This window comes from Manacus candei, unplaced genomic scaffold, assembly GCF_025592945.1.
Source record: "Manacus candei isolate 608988 ecotype Guabito, Panama unplaced genomic scaffold, ASM2559294v1 h1tg000011l, whole genome shotgun sequence".
Lineage (NCBI taxonomy): Eukaryota > Metazoa > Chordata > Aves > Passeriformes > Pipridae > Manacus > Manacus candei.
Window position 1 is genome coordinate 29,831,225 of NW_026138059.1, and position 13,778 is coordinate 29,845,002.

Below are 13,778 nucleotides of genomic sequence, written 5' to 3' on the forward strand. Positions count from 1 at the left end.
GCCTAAAAATCCCATTCCCTGTGTTGTTTCTGTATCACTTGATGTGGTGAAGATTTGACAGTTAAATATGCATTGCTTCACAGTGTGAAATCAATGGACTGCTCCAGAAACTTAACAGCTAGCACAGACAGAAATTAATGTAATCTGGCCACCTTAGTTGATTGCATTATTATTTATTTTTATGTTATTAAATTCAGCAGATTTTACTGACAAAAATCAAAACCAGTTAAAACTGAAAAACTACATCATGATTTTTCTTTAAAGTTATTTGGCTGATAATATGGTGTGCTGGACTGGGCTGCTGTGCATCATATACATTCATCAAGGGATCTATCCTATGAAGTGATCAATATTCTGGCCTTGATTCAACCCAGAAGATGAGGACATGAATTTAGTAACTCTGTGTGTTGGGAGGAGTGAAACAGAATTGTCACCCATCACTTGTCAGTTTGCAACAGGAAATGAAGATGAGGAAGCTCATGAGTCTAAACTCAAAGCCTAGGTAGTTTTCAAAAGTGTTCAGGTAGCAGAAGTGGGAATAAGGTTGAATGGCTGCAACATACATAGAATTCTGTCTACTAACATCCCATCATGTGGCAAGGGAACACTCCTACTTACCACATCCTTCCTCAAATATGTGAGGTTATGATGCACGCTGTAGCTAGAGAGTAGACACCTCTTCCTGCAGCACCACAGTTCATCACCAGCCGCTGCTACTTGCACAGAATAAAGTACCAGTTCAGACTGGAAAAAAAGAAATTTCAGTGTCATAGCAGCCAAGCAGGAAATGGAGCAGAATTTCATTGCTCTTCTGGAAGAACTATAAGCAGAAGGAAGCAACACTGGGAAATTGGGTTTTATTGAGTAAAAGATGAGACTGAAAATGATTGAAAGGTATAGAAGCCAGAGAGGTTCAGAGAAGCATCTTCCAGGGAATTGCAAAGCAACTAAGACCTTTCCTAGAAATTACAATTCAAAATCCACAAAATTTACTATATTCAACTTCTCAGTTCAACTAGGAAAAAAAAAAAAAAAGAAATTAATTTAAAGAAAGGAATACTTCAAGAGATAAAAAAGACCAAAAAGAATACTTTTCCTGATTGGTATTGTGCTGTCCAAATAGGACTCTTGCATTTTTATTAATCTATTTCCATATATTTTCAAGGAATAAATAATAGAGGGCCAGTGCCTGTTATGATATTCCATGCATTTGTTCTGCACACAAGATTTCTAGGGATATTTAAACATTAACTGTTACTGAAATCAAAGATCTTAAAAAAAAAATCTAAATCATAAGCAATGTAAAACATCTGGGTAGAGCTAAGCAACCCTGAAGAGATTACTTTTTCTGAAATTTTTACTACTTTCTTATGTTATTCCACAGTAAAAAACTAACTATTCTAACACATCCTCAATTATATTAACTGATGTGAATTTGACTGCCTCTCATCTCAACAGCCAGCAAAAGATTGGCTGAAAATATGCGTACACAAACTGATTTGTCTTGGAAGAAAAGAAAAAATAAAAAGCAGGAAATAATTTCGAAATTTGAACAGTGGCCTCCCAGCTGGAATCAGCAATTAGGAACCAACTAGATTTTTAGTAAAATTGCTTTATATCACCTAACTTTAGTTGTCTTAAGGCTGGGCATATAATTTAACATCTAAGTCTTGTCACCTAAGCTTTCTCCTTTCAAATATCTCCATGGAATGACTGATACGTGTTTTAGATATATAGGACCAGTATATACTTGAAGATGCCTGTCTCTCTCCACTAAATGGAAATGAAGTTTAGGTGAATGGCTGAAAGTCTAAATATATAAAACCTGGGAAGTTAAATTAGATGAAGCATATCCTACCTTAGAAAGTCCAGCATGAAATAACATCATTTTGATTTGCACAGACTTTTCAGTCTTGAATGATCAAAGAACTGTTGTAGTGTGCAGAGAGGACTAATGAGTGTAAGGGGAAGGGAAAGCATTATGATGTGAGTAAAACAGAGTATACTGAAGAGGAGGATTTTCTGTGGGAATGTTAATTTTCTGGAGCAAGGGGTAGAATCAAGATGCAAACAGCTTTCTGCTTGTTAGTTTTGAAAGATAGACATGAAATGGCTAGTTATACCTGAGGGCTATTTGGAAACTAGAGGAATCCACAATTGCTGTTATAAAGTTTAATACAAGGCTGAAATCTGAGAAGATATTACAAAATTCAACATTTAGGTGTGTTTAACCTTGACACTGTATCACATATTCTAAAGAAAATGGGGTTGGGGTTTCGCTTTGTGTCTCAGACAGACAAATGCAGCATGGGATTTGAAAGTCAAGGATTACTATTACTGGATATAGGAAAATAGCTGCAGGAAAATAGCTGCAGGAAGGCAGTGTGCTCACTAAAATACACTCCTTCTGGTGGCTGAAACCAGTTAAGTAGCACTTCGAGGACCTGCGCTGAGTTTTAGAGAACTGACTTCTGTCTTTCCTCTATCATCAGTGATAAAGATCACCTAATGTTATTATCCAGTTTCTGTGTTTAAATTCTTGTCAATAACCACTAAGTTTTCAGAACTGACATTCAGATAAATTAACAGTGATGAAAAGGAAACCTAGCTGTCTTGCTGTACCATTTCTGTGAGGTAAAGTCAAGTCTATCCAAGTTTGTTCTTCCTTGCCAATTTTTTTTAATATCTTTGAGATACAAAGATGAATGAGAGCAAATCTATCCATAATTTGTGCATTTCCTCCAGACTTATAAAACTGCAAACAGCTGCAAGCCATACAGAAGAAGGCCATTTTGAAGAGCTATTTAAAAAGTTTGAGTGGCACCATCCTTTGTATGGCATATGAGGCAATAAACATATGAGGCAATAGCAATTGATTTTTGTGTACTTCACTTTTAAATTATGAAGCCCTCTTCCTGCAAAGATGGTTTCTATTTCATTCTCTGTGCTCTAAAGTGTGTGCAAAGCTAAGCTGTCTGCTGGACACTTGACTTTTATTTTTTCTTCTTGTTTTCTTTGTAACTTAAAATAAAGGTAATGTGGAAAGCCTGTATGTGGGAAGGATAATTCTGACTAAATTAAAATAAATAATACTATAATCTCTATTTAATTCTTTTGGTTGAAGGGAAGCAATTAAAGCTGCATCCAACTTGAATGATTTTTGCTTTAGCAGCATTCAAAATTTATTGTTATTTTAAAGGTGCATTTATGAATAAAACATTGGAGTTCTAAAAATAGCCTGGCTTTGCAGCATCATGAATTGAGAAAAAAATAACAATTAAGTGGTATGTGTAGAACTTCACCTGATATTTTATGGGCAGAGGCATTACAGCTAATTTAATACCCAAATCATCTTAACTGTAAGGGTAGACTTAAGAATTCCATCAGTAATTTTGAATTGGCCTGATTTAATTCCTAGATTTCAGTTTAAAGTAGAGAGATTTTTCATGGCCCCACTTCATTCAAAATTCTATACTGTTAGTAAGAGTACTTACAAATGGATTGTTGGCAGGGCAAGAGATATTAAGTTACCGTAAATTAGATATTACAAAACACAGCACCAAGGTTCTTTTGAAAGAATAACTAACTCTAGAAACAAGCAGGATTAGGGTTAATATGGAGTATTTTCTTTTCCCTTCCTGTAAGACATTATGATTTCTCTTTATTTGATCTTGGAGAAGCTTGAGTGCCTTCAGCTTTGATTGACTTTGAGATGAGATATAGACATCCAACATGTCACAAGATTAACTCCTTGCTAGCGTATGGAATTAATCTCTCCCTCACTGTGCTACATGTGTGCTTGTGGGTTCGGTAAAAGGTGCATGTTGGAATCAGCTTTACTGAAGGCTCAGGATTTCTGAACTCTGCAGAAAAAAATATGGAATTATTATGAGATACAAAATTCCACTTCATAGGGCTCCCTTGTATGGTCGTGCAGAGACCGTCAGGTCTGCACCAACACCGTGAAAACCCATGGCAAGGTCCAAACAGTGAAAAGGAGAGGCTAATTCAAACAGCAAACTTATTTGGTCTTATTTGATATTATTTTCTGGTCACACATATGCAACCTAAGTAGCTGCTTCCTGCTTGCAAAAACAGAGCCTGTAACTAATCCTATCCACATTCAAGCACCTGATAATATTGGATTAACAATGCATATATCACAAGTGAACATATGATCTAAACAACAACCCATGACACAGTTCCTCAGCTTACATATATTACAGTGTTATAAACATGGTGGATAATTCTAAACAGATCTTAACAGAGATTAATTCCTGCACATTGGAGTCTGTACTGAGAGTCAAGCCACACAAAATATTCACTTTTTCTTTGCAAGTGTTCCTTTTAAGAACTGGCATGAAATTCCAGGGAGACAAAGAGTGAAGTAGCTCCCAGTTCTGAAAACACCAGCACAGCTAATTGGAAAGTTGTGTATTGGAACAATCCAGGGGTTGACCAACAGCAGAAATTAATTTCTGTCTAATGCAGAAGTTTTCTCTTCAGGTGAAGTCACCAAAGAGGCATACACACCTACCAAAGCTGTGCTAAGGCACCTCCTCTGCAGCAGCCAGAGTGGATAGTACAATCAGCAGCAGGAGGGGCACTGGACAGGCTCTGCTCTGAATTAGAACCAGGGTGAGATTTCACCTCCAAGTTTCCAGGTTTGAGATCCAGGTGTGCTGTTACATATTGTGCCTGGAAACGATTGGCATAGAGGTGAGGTAGAATCCTACCCCTAAAGTTCATATTCTTACATAACCTTTCTGCTAACTAAAAAACAAGTCATGTACAGACTCCTGTTGCCCACTCATCCCACCCCATCAATTAATGTCTCCATTCCCTGACAATAGCACGTCTCTTTGTCCTCAGTAACTCCATTTTGTTCTTTTCTGAAATGGCGTGTGTTTTGATCTGTGTGGGAGGGGTTTCTATATGATTTTCATACACTCTTTCGTTCTGTGAGATACTTCTGGGAAAGAGAATATCAAGACCCAACATCAGGAAGGAGAAGGAAAAGGAGAAGGAACTGCTAGGCAGCAAAAGAGTTCACCACTCAAATATGAGTTTCTTCCTCACATATACACTCCCACCCCAGTTCATCACAGTGAAGAGATCAAGCATGAAAACATAAACAACAGAAGATGACTCTATTCAGTAAAAAGAATACATCCACACAGAGCTGAGCTTGTACCTGGTACCTAATTCTTACAGACATTTCCACTGATCTGGTTTTGTTAAATATGACCCAAGCAGAAAAATAAGTCTCTCATTTGGCATCAAACGCAAACTTTGTATTGGCTTTTTTTTTAGTAAGAACATCAAAATAAGCTTATTTCAGTTATATTCACATGCACCTCCTAACTTTGAATTTTTCAGTTTGACTGCTAAACCAAAATATCAGTTATTCACACAGCCCAAACAGACAGTTCAGTAGTTGTAATTAATAGAAGTTACAGTTCATTTGAACATATCCAAATTCTTCACCCACATTTCCAAAATGCCTGATCTTTCTTTGTGGAATGTGTGTATCATGCAAATCAATATTTAACAGATTCTATACTATGCAAGCATATATACAGGTGTCTCTTGAAAAGTACAAAATTTGAGAGTCACCCAAACCCATCTCAGTCCAAAAATCCTTATATACATCTAATTGCTATTTATCATTACAATAAACTTCTAACACAATGACTAGGAAACATTCCATGGTTCCACAAAGTCAAGGGACTGTGAAAGCAAGAGGCCAGTAAGGGTAAGCACACTCTACTTATTTCAAGCCACAGTTTTACTTGCTGTGTTGTTGATTGTCGGTGTCAAATTGTTAAGCAAGGAACCCCTGGCTCCTTTCTTTTTTCATTCTCTGTGATGCTTTAATATAGGAACATTATTGTAGAGCTTCTGCACCTGGACTTCTGCTTTTCCAGGCTCAAATCACAGAATCACAGAATATACTGAACTGGAAGGGACCCATATGAGGATCATCAAGTACAATGGTAAGGTCTCTTCAAGAATTAAATGCCCTGTTACACATAGGTATTATAGGATGCCCTAATCTCCTTACCTTCCAGTTATGTAGATGCAGATGTGGCATTTTCTCCAAGATATGGTCCCATGTGAAGGAATACAAATGAATAGGAGAAGTTTCACTTAATCATATAAGCAAAAGTTATAGTCAAAAGCAGCTGTCTATATTCACCACTGTGGTGGTGGTTTTGTAAAGGTTTTAAGCTCACTGCTGAATATGCAAGCAGTTAATTCATTTAATTTGGGACTATTTAATGTTTCAAAGTCAAGCAGATGTCTAACTGCAATGTTCACAGAGCAGTAACAATGTCTAAAGTTAATGGTCCCTGACAGTTCATGTTTGAATTCTTATTTTATATAAGTTTTTCTTTCTCATACATGATTTGTAGTTGATGGTTTCTTATAAAACCAACAATTTATAGATTACAAAGTCAAATTGTTCTATCTTACTTCTTCAATTAATGAGTAGACCAGGTCAAGCAAGTGTTAGGTACCTACAGCAAAGAATTCAATTGGAGTTATCAAGTTCTTTGTCTCCCTGACCGCTTAGCTCACAGTCTAGATATGTTTTGTGGCCCCTTTCTCAGCCCTGATCCCTCAAGTATGAACTGGAAAATGTGAGAAAGTATATCATGGGTTTTCCACTCAGTGGTACAAACTTTCTTTTAATAGAAACCAGGGTCAAGCAGACGTATGAGAGTAGTTCACGTCTGTCTCTGTCAACGGTGAGTGAGGTTGTGGTTTGGATATGCCTCTGCTCTGAGAAGCTGTGAACCTGTCCCAGATCCCACAATATTCATATAATAAAGTGTGAATTATTTTGATGAGAGCAGTGAAGATTCTCTGGCACAGACTCTCTCTTCTCCCCAAACCACATTTCATGCCATCTTGGTTTTTAAAAGGTTCTGTGAAACCTCAGTGTATTGCATAATTGTGTTAATGATAATGCAAAAATTAAACCACATCAATTCCAAATTCAGAATCAAAGCAGCCTAATACTTAATGACTTACAAGCTTTGACATTCCATGGGTCTTCTGGGACGCTTATGAAATACCCATCTTCATTTCTGAAACTCAGTTGAATATTTTACCACTATTCTGTATGAACATTTGGTACTATTTGACGATTTCCTCAAAGGATTTCAAAGGATTTCTGGTATGCTGCACATATAATTCTTCCTCCCCCATCCTTGTGTTTCTTAGCTGTAGTATAGATAGGTTGCTTACAAGCAATGAAAGGTTTACACTAAAGGACACAGTCATCATAAAAAGCAATGAGTTAAAATTCAGAATTCCTTACTACATAAAATCAAGTGCCTGTAGCCACTAAGTAATTATTACAATGCAAGACATTAAGTCAAACCTTCTAAGAGCTCTTTCTTGTAGCAGCTGCTAAATGATTAATATCACGTTGGTAGATTTCACAGGAAAATCTGTTAAATAAAGGAAGGTTCAGTGTATTTGCAAAGTTTAAATTCCACACAATTTGTTTTAGAGTCAGCATACAGTTTTGCATATTTCATGGTTCCAAGAGGAGTGCAGCATTCATTAAGAAAATACAGATGATCTTCAGATAGCTAACAAGATTCCACAGTCATTTCATTTTTCCCTTTTGTGAAACCTGGAGAGAAAATAACAGTAACAATGAACTCACTGTGGTTGAACCTCAAGGCTCATTTCTGCCAAAACATTATCAAAATCCTGAACTGATGTGAGCAGTCAAATTCCGCCGAGTTTATCAGAGCTAAGCTATTTACAAGACTTTGAAACGTGCCCCTCTTCTCTCCAAGAATATTTTTCTCACCTAAAGAAAATCCAGTATTTTTTAAGGGCGAGACTGTAAATTTATTATGAGCCCTGAATAACTAGCAGAATGTAGTTGTACTGCCCTGGTAGCACAGCAGTCTGAATCTTCAGACTCAGGGAATGAGAACTCAATCCTTGGTATCTGACTTGCTTTGGGAGAAAACAACCAAATCAGCAGGTTAGTCACAGAGACTCTCCCTTCCCCTTCCATCAACTGCCTTACACTAATGCAATGTGGAGAGGAGGGAGGTGTGAAGAGATGAGACCTTCGGCATCAAAGAGTCTAACCCCCTCTGCTGCACTTCTCTGCACAGCAGGACCTAATTATACCTGAAATCTGCATGTAGCATTCTGATATCCTATGGAATTCATGGAAAACAACAGATAACAAACAAGATTTGCTGGTCTGAATCCACTCAGGAATAATTGATTTCTCTCACAGTTTTTTTAGCTAGACCATAAGGATTTCAGGATTTCTTCCCACATGATTTCTGCCTGCTGTAAGAGAATATTTGATGAATGATGCAAGGACAAACACTGAAAAACAAACAACAGACTATTGGAATTTAGATCAGCAAGTTACCTTTACTTTCACCTGATACTCTTAAAAAAATTCTACCTTCTGCCTCCAGTGTCTGTGTTTAACTTCCCCTCTGTTATTCTAATGCATTCACTATTTTTCTCCTGGAGCATCTAAGAATAAGAACAAATATATGCACTGAGAAGTAGAAATACACAGATGCATTTCACATGTGCACAAAGACAGATATATACTGATACCATATTTCTGCCCCAAAAGACTTTCCACGCCTAAAAAAAAATAGAGATGTCTAAAAAACTGAAAAATAACTAAAAAATATACTTGTTGAACCATAGGGTGTTCACCACTGTGCTGGCTTTGGCTGGAATGGAGTTAATTTTCCTCATAGCAGCTAGTATGGGTCTATATTCTGGATTTGGATTGGAAACAGTGTTGATAACACAGGGATGTTTTTGTTATTCCAGAGCAGTGCTTGCACAGATTTAAGGTGTTTCGCCCCACCCCAGCAGCGAGGAGGCTGTGGCTGCACAAGAAGCTGGGAAGGGACACAGCCAGGACAGGTGACCCTAACTGACCACAGGAATATCCAGTATCATAAATCCAAGGGAAGAAGGAAGGGTGGAGGACATTCTAAGTGATGGCCTTTGTCTTTCCAAGACACTGATATGCGTGATGGAGCCCTGCTTCCCTGGGGATGGCTGAACACCTGCCTGTCAATGGGAAGTGGTGAATTAATTCCTTGTTTTGCTTTGCTTTTGCACACAGCATTTGCTTAAACTGTCTTTATCTCAACTCATGAGTATTCTCACTTTTACCCTTCCAATTCTCTCCTTCATCCCATCCAGAGGGAAGTGAGTGAGTGGCTGTGTGGGGCTGAGTTGGCAGCTGGGATTAAACCATGACAATCACCCTCAAATATATCTATGCTGTATTCACACCACAGGATGCAGTATTAGGCCTACATAGGAGCATTCCACAATTAAGTGAAAAATACTAGCTTAAGGCTACTGTTGCTCAAATGCAGCTTGGGCTTACCCTTGCTCTCAGAATTGAGGAGTTAGCCATTATTTAAGCTCTCAGTGAGGAGCTTGTAATTTACCTCATTTCAGGATCTGCCAGATCTTTTGCAGACAGCCCTGACCTTGTTCTGCTTGTACTCAGAGCTGGCTGAATGCAAGCAAGGTGTGATCCAGAATTCAAATATCTTCGTTAGGCCTCACATAGCTCTGTGCAAGGCTTACTGTATTGCTCCAAGCATGGTGCTTTCTGTTTAACTGAAGCTTTCAGGCTTGTACATTGTTGGCTTAAAGTACAGGTGGAACAACTGCCTGTAAAAGTATGAAAATATATCTGCAAAAGTGTATGTATAAATATTTATAGTCTAACACTGTAAGCCAGGATGTCAGGCTGCAGCCTTTTACTGATATTTTAAAATTCTACTTGGAGCTCAAGCTTGGGGCTATAACTGTCATACGGAGCCTTACACATGTAAATGCAGAACTTGTACTACAGACAAGTTCCACCATAAAAACAAAATAAAAATCACTGTCTACTTTACATGTATTCTGAGTACTCTACAACACCAGACTGATGTCCACTTCTGAATTCATCCATATTTCTTACACTCAGGAGCATTCTTGCAGTGGTTCTGCAGGAGGTATCTCAGGAAGCAGGATAATTATCAAAACATGGCACAGATTTATTTAGTGTCTGCATGGACCTTGCAGCTCTAGACCCCACTGACTTAGGTCAATGGGTCCCGTGGAGAGATTACTGATCTGGTCAGCCATGTCAGCCTCTATGTTCTACCATAGGCTAATATGTAAATCCTATATTCTTACCAGGTATTTTACTATGATATATCTAGACTGAAGGGCTACTGCAGACTTTCTTGTTATACTTGCTATACCATCTGCTGCAGTATTAATGGAATATTTTATATAAAATATTAATGGAATATTTTATATTTAGCATATATATAGCATATATTTGCAATATTGTTCAAAAAATTATTGGAATTTTATCATATATGTTTACCTTTAAAGCTTTCTACTCAAATGAGAGCAACTATATTAGACTGTCAGGGAAAAACAAACTTACTATAATCTTTAGATCTAAATATTCAAGAATTCTTCATTGGTTATAGTAAATCACATTTCCTAGCTCTTTTGCTTACTCTTGCTCTCTAATATACATGCACAAGACTACTTTGGCTAAAACTTCATTGATGAAATATGCAAGGTTATTATATATCTAAAAGTATGGCTTTTAGGTGATTTTCCTCTTTTTGTCTTTTTGCAGTTTCTTTTTGAATTATTAGTCTGGATGGCTTGAATGTGAAGATAGATGTACAGGTGTTACCCATGAGCCTTCTTAGAACTCCTAAAATCTTTAAAGTTTTCTTTTCTTTGTCTGGTGTATTTTAACTCACTGTGATCTGAGTAATTGATTTTAGTCTGATTGCTAACGTGGGACTCAAACATTAATGTTGCTAAAACTTTAAGACCTCATCATGCTACACTGTCGTCTCCTTATACACTTTGTTTTGATCTAGATGTAAGAAAAATCCTTTCAAAGAATAAAAATGCCATTGTTTGTAGCCATGTCAAGCAGTCATGTTGTTAAAACTTTTTCTTTCCTCATCAAGTCATGACAGGAATTGTGCCTTTGTAAAAAGGGGTTGGCGACTCGTAATAAAACAGAACTGCCAATGGAGATCTGGTTTTTTAAAGTGAACCTGTCATGAATTCTAACTGTGCTGAATGAAATCACCCTCAGCCTCTCTTGCTTATGAGGCACTCCACTTACCTAGAAAAATACTTAACTTTGCTCAACATGTGTGACAGGCTTTTTTATCTATTTGTCTTTCCATTCAAAATACACAAGTCATCATGTTATTGCAGTAAATATTCTTCTCAAATGAGTCAAAATTCTTTAAAAAATATAAAAGGAGTTTCATCTTATTAAGTCCGGATAAAGTGGAATATCCCCACTTTCAACCCAGCCTTAGGTCAATAAATAATGCCATAGAAGTGGCCTGGAATAAAGCAAGTAAAGTCAACAAATTTTTCAGGAGGAATTTTGTGTTACTGTAATTTCCACTGATCTGGAAAAAAACCCCAAAACATAATAACTGTATTGAAGTGAAGGACACATTGACCATGTTCTGGAAAGACAATGATGTCAAAGAACCTGCATATATGTGTCAGTAAATAATAAAGCAAACTATTAAACTCTTTTATAGGAGTCAATTTTTCTGTGATGTCATCTGTACATTTATATTAGGGCAGTTATCATGTTATTGGCACTAGATTTTAAATCCTGTATGTCTCATATCTTTAATTCTTTTTAATTATAATCAAATAAATATATATGAAGTTAAAATTACCAGTTTGTACAACCATAACACTAAACATCCAGATTAAATAATTAACATTGTGAGTGTGGGATTTTAAGCTTCCAATAAAGGACAAATAATTTACATCTCTAATTCATTCTCCCTCAGTTTTACATGTGCTATATACCACATAATACATGTGCTGTCCTACCTTCACAGGTTTTTTGTATACACATGAATTATCTGATGTAAACAGACTGTATCTTGAAATAATCTGTAGCTTGAAATAATTATGTTTGAGAGGCTGCAATAGTAGTATCTTATTTTTGTCAAGAGCAAAGAAATTGAAAGTGAGCAGTCCTGAAATTGCTCAGAATGATTCATGACAGTGTGAAACTAAATTATATTCTCCTCATCTATAGAAATAGAGGTAGTGATATTTACAGTGTCTGGCTTTGTTTATTAAGTGTTTTGGAGATGAAAGGTGCAGTTTCATGCTGACTCCTTATGCTGCACCATAAAAGTGTTTTACATTTCCTTTCTGTGGAGCAGTATGTCCCACAAGGACAAAGCTTTGAGTATCAAAGTGCTCTGCAGATACAGCCCTTAATATGATTATTAGGTTAATAACTGTGGGAAGCTTCTATTACAGATGAGAGCACAATCTTTGGTGACACTGTCATCCTGAGTGTCACTGCATATACAGTTTTCCCTAGTATTAATATTATCTTCACATCTGATTTAATTCTGTTGCTGTGCTTTTGTTTAAAGTTTTAAGAAGCATCAGTACTGGCAGTAGCTGTGCCACCTTCTTGCAAATTATGTAGACTTTGTCTCAGCAGAAGGTATTTTTATGACCTGCAGTTCCTATGCTCAGAAAGTCTAGATGAGAAAATATAGTAACCAAGCAAAATTGGGAACATAATCCTCGATTTTCATTCCAAAAGACAGTAACCAAAGTTTTTCAATCCTAATATTAGCCTTAACATTAAGAATTATGGGACTATCTAAGTGTCCTGGTTTCAGATACTCAGCAACAGTAATTGCCCTTAAAGTCTAGCTCTGTCTGGAAAGCCTGTCAGTTTGTGTAGGTGCCTTAGCAAGTATTAGAGAACACAGGCAAAAAAACTTCAATGGAAAAATGTTGTGTGTTACTGTAGAACAAAAACCTGTATAAGATCTTGAAAAAGCACACCACTTCCTGTTGTTCACTTTTTATAAGGGTTTCATCAAGCATCCCATATCAATTCCGTATAGTATGGTCATTTTAATGCATGAATAATAGATTATATCAGATTGTTTCACTTTCACAAGTATGGATTTAATCAATCAAGAATACCAAAATATATACCTGTCTTCATTTTTAACTTGTCCCTACCTATATGCTTAATCAAATTTCATTTTTTGCTTGTTTTGGCTGGAATGGGGTCAACTTTTTTCGTAGCAGCTAGCATAGGGTACCATAAGGAGTCATGCTCAGCATATAAAGTTGGGGGAAAGAGGAAGAAGTAGGAGACCTCCAGAGTCATGGAGTTTTTCTTCCCAAGCAGCTGTTACAAGTGATGGAGCCCTGCTTTCCTGGGGATGTCTGAACAGCTACCTGCCCATGGAAAGTGACAAATGAATTCCCCATTGTGATTTGTTTGAATGTGCAGCTTTTGCTTTACCTGTCAAACAGGTTTTACCTCATCCCACAAGTTCTCTTGCTTTTACTCTTCTGATTTTTTCCTCCATCCCACTATGAGTGAGTGAGTAAGCAGCTGTGTGGGACTTGGTTGCTGGCTGCAGTTAAATCCCAACACATTTGAACTGATAATTTGAAAATGGGATATATGCTTCAAAATTATTCAATATTATTCTAATATTAAAGATAAGCAACTGAGTTGAGCTCTGATAAACAGCAAAATACTTAAAAGTAGCAAGAGTTCTGCATCTTTTAGCTCATTATCAGTATGTGAATGTTCTGGTTCATACTGTACGTCATTTGATAAATGCCTTCCCCTAGACATACAAATACAGAAGCACCATCTGACTTTCAGTTCTGCTCTTTGTACTGCTGTAAATCTA